Below are 9119 nucleotides of genomic sequence, written 5' to 3'. Positions count from 1 at the left end.
AAGAAGGAGTGAAAAGCACAACCTTTAACAGTCCTCTCTGATGGTGTTAGAGCAGGCAGCTGGCTAGATAGAAGCAGAGAAAGGGGATGCAGGCCAAGTGGCGGGAATTGGGCTGAAAGGAGGAAAACCATACACCATATAAACAGGGGTCCCTGGGCAGAGAAAGAAAAGCAGAAACCTCTGGGCTGATAAGTGGTCACACCTTTTGGGATGAAGAGAGGCCTGGAGGCCAACAAAGAAAAGTGGGAAAAGGCAGGAATCTTCAGTATATGAATGTAACCTTTTGCTCATTATGCCCTCATTTCACTAACATTAGCCTTGCAAATTAGAAGTACCCATCAGGCACTGACAACATGACACTTCCGGTCCAGACTAAATAAGGACAAAAATCCCTCCTCCCTTTGGGAAGGTGGAGCTGGGATGAAGATCAGGGAATACAACCCCAAACCCTTCCCTCCCCAATGAATATTCCGCCCATTCATTTCTACATTTTGCTTAACCAACTTGCCAAAGAAACTCAGGGCAGCCGCTCACCTGAGCCTGCATACTCTCACTTAAGAGCATACTACCCATCTCATAATAAATCCTCATTTTACTTTCTTAACCTCTGCATCTTGTCTCTGAATTCCTTCTGGTATGGGACAAGAACCTGGATACTGGTTGTATCTACTGGCAACAATGGTATGAAAATGCTAAATAAATCAATCGGTAAGAACCACCTTGCCCAAAAGTCAAACAGGAAGTTTTGTTTCTTTCAAAGATTACCTCAAAGTTTATCAGCATCTTCTCTAACTTGAAGTTTTAGTTTGAATAATAAAAGAAAGCAGTGGCTTATTTTGAAAGGGAGGGGGGGATTCATGATGTGCATTATTATTCATATTATTTTGACCAAAACATCTACTGTTTATCACTGAAAAGGAAGCAGATTTCTAAAGTGAATTCATATCCTAGGAGGGGAAAAAAATCTCATTATAATTATCTCACTACTCCCCAGCATCTCCCCACATCCCAAGGACAAAGAAATGAAAATCATTTCAAAAGCTTTCAGAGGCGAGCTCATCTTGATGGTACATGGAGAGACAGAAGTACTGTAAATTCTCTGAGCATCAACCACTTCCAGACAGCAGCACAACCATTTCATTTAAGCAATTTGCTCTTAGGATGAGTTTATTCTTACACAGATTATTTAAAAATCTTTTCAAGAAATACGTATTCTTCTTAAAAGAGAAATTGATATTCATTTGAAATATGCACACATATATTCCACCTGGGAACTAGACTATCACTAAAAAATAATTTTTACCTGAAAAAGTTATTAGCTTCATTCTTTACTATTAGCTAATTGTAGGGCTATTACATCATGTTTTTATTCTCTGGCAGATAATACACAAGTGCAGAAAAAAATGTATTGCCTTTTCCTATACTGTGTGTATTTTATTTTTTCCACATGTTGATCAGGCATTTCATTGTTAGCTGACTCTCAGCTGGATAACAAATCTGTCATTTAATTTAGGTTAGAAACTTTTGTGAATTTAAAAAAATCAGATTTAGATGGATTATTGGGTCTTGATTCAAAGATGTAAATGTATAATTTACTGAGACATAAAGAAAGAAAAACTGAGAAGAGAAATCCACGGAATGTTAATTTTTAATTCAAAAGGACACTACTGTGGCCTTGACTCATCCATTCTGTTGCTTAGCCTCATCTTGAAAAGTTCATGAAGCAAACTTAGCTCTATCTCAAAGGGATTTCAGGACTCAGTGTTAATTGATTACTGATTACAACATATTTTGAAGAAGCAAACACTCATTAAATAACAAGCTGTAGGCAAGGGTTTCTCCTCCCTTCACTTGCAAGGTCTGTGTGAGTCTGAACAAATCATAAGAAAACTTGGGCTTCAGTTCCATCATCAAGACAGGATAGATTTTAAATTATCTTGGATGGCATTGCAGGTCCCTTTGACTAATTAGTCCAGACTTATCTTTTGCTCGTCCTCTTGTTATGCACCCCCCATTATTCACTTTTTAATCTCCAAGAATACTCAGTTACTTGTAGTTCCCAGAAAATGCTCTATTTTCCCATATCTCCACATCTTCATGTGCGCTGCTCTTCCTGTGAAGAGTACTTCCATCCCGGAAGGTGGCCTGAACTAGCTCCTTTCCCTTTCAGCTTATCCTGTGGTGCTCCTTCCTCTGAGAAGCTGAGGTGATCTCTGAGGTCTGGGGTTTCTGGCAATGTCCACACCACACTTGTTTATTCTACCCACTCTTTCGTGAGGCATGTCTGTCTGCCTGGTATACCATTAAACAGTAAGCTCCTCAAAGAGGCTGAACTTTTTCAAGCATATGAACTTGATCTCCCTATTCATATATAGAAGATGCTTCACACTTTTATTGAATATACTCTCATAATGGGTTTATTGAATATATTTTTAAAAAGGTAGAAAATTAATTTATCATTGTATATGAAATATTCAATACCAAAGAACATTCTAAAAATGTTTACTGAGCAACTACTAGGTACTAGGATAATTGATAAGTACTGAAAATATAAAGCAAAATAATACAGAGGCTTTGTCCTAGAAAGGTTTAGCTCTGGAAGAGCAGGCAAGATTATCAATAGACAAATCTGGTTAAGTTCTACTGAGAGATAAACAGAGTTTTATGCACTATGTACGGCCAGATAATGGAGAAACTCACCCTGCCTAGAAGACACAAGGATTAGCAAGCTAGTAAAATTTAAAGTGGTCTTCAAGTTTCAGTAAGAGAAAGGAGGAATGACTGTTTTAGAAGGAGTGGATGGAATACTCAAAGATAAAGAGTAGTGAAAATATTTTAGGTCAAATAAAGAATGGATTTCTAAAATATCAGGGCCTCAGAAACTGCTCTTTTTGTAGATTAGTTATAATCTAATTTGGAAGAACTTCCACAAACGCAGGAAAAGACTTGCATATAATGAATCTTCAAGAGGGAACAATTAACGACGGCAGCAAGACCTTGCAACTCAGGGACTTGTCTGCAACGGTTTGAACTTCATCCCTCAAGCAGCCAAACAAAGCACAAGTCATCATTGTCACTGCATTGTGACTTTTGCTCTCTTGTGTGGATCTCTTTATTTTCATTAACTTTCAGGGTCATATGCTTTGAACCTGGAAGGGAGTGAAAGGACTCACTCCTTTTACCAAGTAACAAATTAGTGTCTTACATTGTTTACTAACTGCATCCAATTACAAACGTCACCAAACAGCTATTAAACAGCAAGGTCTGTGCACAAAACTCAGTGGTGCATGACACCTCTGATTAGGTGCAGTCTTTTTTATTAAAAGGTGATTATTCTTAGAAGGAGTATTTCAATACCCTTAATCTGAGTTCAGTTTATGTAACCATAACCCGAAGACTCATCAGACATGTAACCAAACCTCAACATAAATCCATCAGGGCTTGTGTGTTATCTTGGTGAACCATCTGTGTGATTGAAATTCACTATTCCAAGTTATGTGTCAAAGCTTATTAAAACTCACATCAATTGTGCTGTTGAAATTTTAAAAAGATTCTACTATTTCAATGCATGATTTGTGTTACCCTTCACTTGAAACAAAGCAGTTTTCCTCTGCAGTTTCCACGCAACACATCTTTTTCAATTACTATTTAGCGTTGAATTCTGTCCCTAGATTCCTAATGCGCTTCCCTTCTTCACTATGTGTGTATTCAGTCTTGCGGAAGAATACAACCATTGCATTACTTTTGACCAAATCTGTTGTGTGTCACGTGTAAAATCTTCTATAAACAAGAAATGCATTAGGACATTCAAAACTGAATTACAGACATTGTACTTACCTTCTACAGAGGAAGAATTCAATTTAGTTCAAACTCTATTCAAAAAAAAAAACATTTTTACCATTTGGAGTTTTCATCTTATTTAAGAAAACAGAGTAAAATTTCTAAGCCCAGATATCATATTCATTCTTACCTTATTAAATTGTCCAAGATTCAACAGCTACACAGCAGAAATGAAGTTTGGTTTAAATTGGCTCATAAATACATCGACAACAACGACAACAGATAGACTTATATGCTTATCACAAGCCTTGATCTAGGCCTTTGACATATTTTAGCTTTGTTAATGCTCAAATTAATGCTTAGTTTGATGGATAAGTTCACTTCCAGCACTAGTGTCACTTTATAGATGAGGAAACCAAGAAAGAGGGAGTTTATATGGTAATTCCAAGGTAAAAAAATTAAGTGCCAAAGGCATTATTTGAATAAAGGTAGTCTGACTTGGAACAATTAAATAATTAACTAATGCACCAAAATTAATTAATTGTCATCATATGCTCCTAGTTAAAGCTAAATCCAATGATCTACCAAAAGAAACTACCAGAGTCTCAACACATCCAAAATTACTTCTGAGCTTTATGACAAAAGTTGTACAGCAATTGTTTTGTTCAAAAGGCAATTAAAATTGTACGATAAGCCTTACTGCAGAAAGCATTACTAGAAATAAAATGAGACATTTCAGCCCCCACACAGTGGAGTTCCTTACTTACTGTTACTCTTCCAAAGGTCACTCTTAACCTCTTTCTTCAGAAGATCCTCTGCTGTTTCATGTAGCTAGGACGATCTCCCCTGGAAAAACAACAACATGGAAAAGGCTGTGCAGAGTAGCAGTTGCTGCAGACGAGAGCTTCTCTAAGGAATGGCTCTGGGCTGGAGGATGACAACATTGTTGGGCATGAAGCTTTGTTCTCGCTATGGATTTCTCTGTAGACCTGTATGTTATCGGTATTTTCCAGGCCAGAGGGAAAATTAAGCTGAATAAAAAGATATCAGTTCATCATGTAGCATACTCTATTCATTTGCTTTAACAGCTATGGCTTGGTTTTTCCATACACAGTGATTTATAAACTTCTTAGCTTTATAAGTAACATATTTTGATAAAGTGACACTATTGAGAAGACAAAAATTGCCTTCTTAAAAAAAACTTATTATTTGGTAGGTTTTCTTGGGTGGTAGGCAGAATTTGTACATAATGAAATGATCATCTGCAAGAGATTTAACAATTTTGATGTAATTATCCAGTACAACAATGCAAATTGCTTAGCAACATACTCTTAAGCAGCCAAAAAAAAAAAAAAAAGGTTACCATGGATATATAAAAATAGCCCTGTGTGGCTAGATATTTTATTTGCATTGGTGTTGGGATAGGTATTCTATGCTCCACTTTTCCAAAGTCCAAAATAAGCAGGACAATTCTCAGCTTTTACCTTTGGTGTCGTAAAGCCCTAGGAATCAGGTTCACCCCTAATTCTAAATGGAATAATATATGCTATTTCACTTGTTCCTTTTCTAAGAAGTCATGGATTATCTACTATATGCTTACTGTTTTATGTCCACTGAATTTAATTCAAAGGAAATAAATTAAGTGATTAGAAATACTTTTCCATGTGTCTTGAGACAGTAGCCATCTCCACCTCTTAAAGGCACTATGGTTTAAATAATCATTTCATTTTGGTTTGCCAACTTCAGTGCTTGCTACAGAGCAAGCAGAGGACCTGATAAATTGTTGTTGAGTAAAGTAAAGAATTCCTAATCGTGTACTGGTGAAGCCAACTGGCATGGTCTGCCTACATGGTAACATTGAAAGAATCAGAAAAATTGTTAATTGTTGTTGACATTACTGTCACTTACACAGAAGGTAATCCTTTATCCTAGTCAAAACTTCCATGGTTCTTCTTGGCCAGTGAGAAGGAGAAATAGGTAGAAATTTGTGTGTGTGTGTGCATGTGTGTGCATGCGCACATGTGCCTGCATACATGTGTTGTTGGAGGGGGTTGTTGAGGAGAGTAAAACAAGAGCATTAGCATCAACTGTTTGTGAAAACAATTATTCTCCATTTGCTTTACGTCCAGATTCGCCATCTTAGATCCATTCTCTCTGTCATAGCCAGAGGAATTCTGAAACATAAATTTCATTCTCATTCTCTTCCCCACATAAATTCCTTTAGTTCCCCCCATATTTCTATATTTTTAAGCATCATCTTCCCTATTACCACTACCCATATTGTTTATGGTCCAACTATACTAAAGATCATGTCTTTACAGGGAAAAATTATATATAACAAAATAAACATTAATATATCAGAGCTATATTATTTTAAAATATCAGAAACACTAAATTTAGAAACCTACTATTATCAATACCTATTTTTATCCACTTCACCTCCTATTTACTTGGAGAAAATGTCTTTTCCATAAAACATACTCAGAATGTTCTTTTATATTTATGCATATGTATTTTTATCCCTTCTTTGTTCCCTTCATGGGAACTGTGTATACTATGAAATATGACTCGTACCTCCTTCTATCTTTAAACTTTTCCTCCTTGGTGTACCCTTCCAATTATCATTTAAACATTATACAGTAATTTTCATAAAATTTCTTCTACAGCCAAAGTCTTCTTTTCAGCTACTCTTCCCCATTTTTTCTTCCATATGGTCCACAACTCAACTTTTTTATAGGCCAATAAAATAGGTGTGACCACGTCTGCTCAAGTCACAAATGACTTCAGTCATGCAAAATCAAGAATTGGACTGCTCCCTCCATTATGCAACAGTTTGACCTCTAAGTTACTACATTTTCCTTACTTATGTCCCTCTGATCTTTCTTTGTTACCCATCCTGGTTCCTCCATTTCTGCTAAAACTTTAAATACAAGAGTTCCTCAGATTTTTGTCCTTTACATTCTTTTCTTTTCAAACTATACTATCCTTGTAGGCAATCTCATCTTGTCCCATGGAATTAAAAAATCATCCAAATGTCAACAAATGCCAACAAATGCCAAATTTACAAGCCTAGCTAAGACCTCTTTACTGAGTTCTATGCACATATACATGGTGGCCTATTCAGCCTCTCCAATTGGGTAAACTCTCAGGCATCTCACATACAACCTGTCCAAATTTGAATACGTGATCATCCTCTTCCTTGCCCTTTCTGTTCCCATCCATCCTTCCCCCCAGTTTTCCTTCTCCATTGACAGCCTCATTACATGGTGTTAACTTTGATAACTGATTCCCTCCCATATATAATCAAGAGTCCAACTCTGTCTACATCTGATTATATCTCAAATCTGCCTACTTCTTTCTTTCCATTGTATTCAGGCCAAGTTAACAACACTGTTGCTCATATGACTACAGTGGTCTCAAAATTTGTCTTCCTCTATCTTCTTTACCTTGCTCTAACCCATTGTCCACAGAGAAGCTAGAATAATCTTTAAAATATATATAAACATTTAATAATGCCAGATCTTACCTTAATGTGCTTTGACTACCCAATGATCTTGGATAGCATTCAGATTCTTTAACCCGATTGACAAAAGCCCATTGTATTCACTACTGTCTAGCTAGTCAGCTTCATTTTAATGAACTCTCGCAACTCTGTGTTTTAGCCATCTCTGTCTCCATTTCCTTATTTAAACTGAACTCTCACCTTCCCTTCTCAGATCATTGTCTATACATATCCCTCTGTCAAATATTTTTCAGACTTGAAAATTTTGAATCACCTTTCAGTCTGAGATTAAATCCTATCATTCTGGAAATGTGTTCCTGACTCTCCAGGCTATTTTTTGGTTTCCCTGTTATAATATCTCATAACACTTTTTCCCTCATGTAACTTAGAGCAATACTATTGAAATAATTTATGTAATTATTTGTTGGCTATGAGTATAACCTACCAACTATGAATTCAATGAAGCCAAGAACCTTGTCTTTATTTTTCATCACTCTTTCCTCAGCATCATATATGAGATCCTAAATAAAAATCTATGAAATGGATGTTGAGTAAATTCCACAACCGCATTACTGCAGCACTTTTTTTCTTTAGCTGTTCCTTAGCTTCAGCAGACTTTGATGACTTTAGCAGAAATCAGAGAGGATATAAATCATCTATAGAGTTTAATGGAGTTCACTTTCGATTTCCAATTCCCTATCCTTCTGTATTCCACATGTTTAAAGGCTTGATATTAATGAGTTACTAAGCTGGAAACTCTTCCTATTATTTAGTGTACCAAATACTCTTACGTTACTTTGGACTTGAAAATTATGTAAGATTAGCAAGAGATACTTAAAATTTTATTTTGAGAATTCATATTTTATAGGTACCAGATCTCTTATACTACCATATTTGAGCTTCAGAGGTTTAAATGAATTATTTGAAGTTTGTCTATTACTAGTATTAAGGCTAAATATGCATTAACTTCATGTTTCATTAAAATGCATGAAGTTAAAAATATCAGGGTAAAAAATTCTCAAAAATCTTCTGTCATCTGACTTTATAAAGTTCCCTCTTATACCTATTTGTACAATAATTAATGCAAAAGAGGTAATCTTAAGAACTTTCATTTTTAAAAATAGTTCATAATACATTCATCAAATAAACTGAAATTCCAGAAAATTTCAGACTACTTCATTGGATCTTTGCTCACAAGTTGCAAATATGATATCCTATTTGTGTTCATGTCCCACTACTATGAAAAATTAAAATGTAAGATAGCAGTTGGCTCTTTCAAAAGTCTAGATTCATTATATAACATTGAGATAATGTATATAAAAATACAGAATTGAAATTTTGTACCTAAGAGTATATACTTCTCATGTAGATTTTTATGAATCTAATATTACTTATCTCACCAAACCTAGTTTATATCACAATAAACTAGAAAGTCAGAGTAATATAAACTTCTTTCATAGGGTATATACCAATTTAATCTTTATCTTCAAACAAAATTTCAATAAACTAAGTTAGAATAATTGGCACTATTAAGTTGCAGTTAAAACATAAACAAAAAACAAAGAACACATGGCAGGGGATAGGAAGACCTGCATTATAACAGTCTTACTGTTGCAAAACTACTCTAGAATTGCTATGCTCACCAACGTACAATATTCAGATCAGAAACTCAAATACATCAAAACCACTTAGATTGAATCATAGTACTCTTAACATTCAAAGCAGTATACATATTTTAAGACATGTATTAACCACAATTTTCTTAAAATTGTGGACTGAATGACAACTTGGACTAAAGGTATATCTTTACCATCAGAGAGACATAGCATGAGAAAGC

The sequence above is a fragment of the Vicugna pacos genome, chromosome 14, assembly GCF_048564905.1.
Source record: "Vicugna pacos chromosome 14, VicPac4, whole genome shotgun sequence".
NCBI classification, from domain to species: Eukaryota; Metazoa; Chordata; class Mammalia; order Artiodactyla; family Camelidae; genus Vicugna; species Vicugna pacos.
This window is presented reverse-complemented; position numbering follows the sequence as displayed.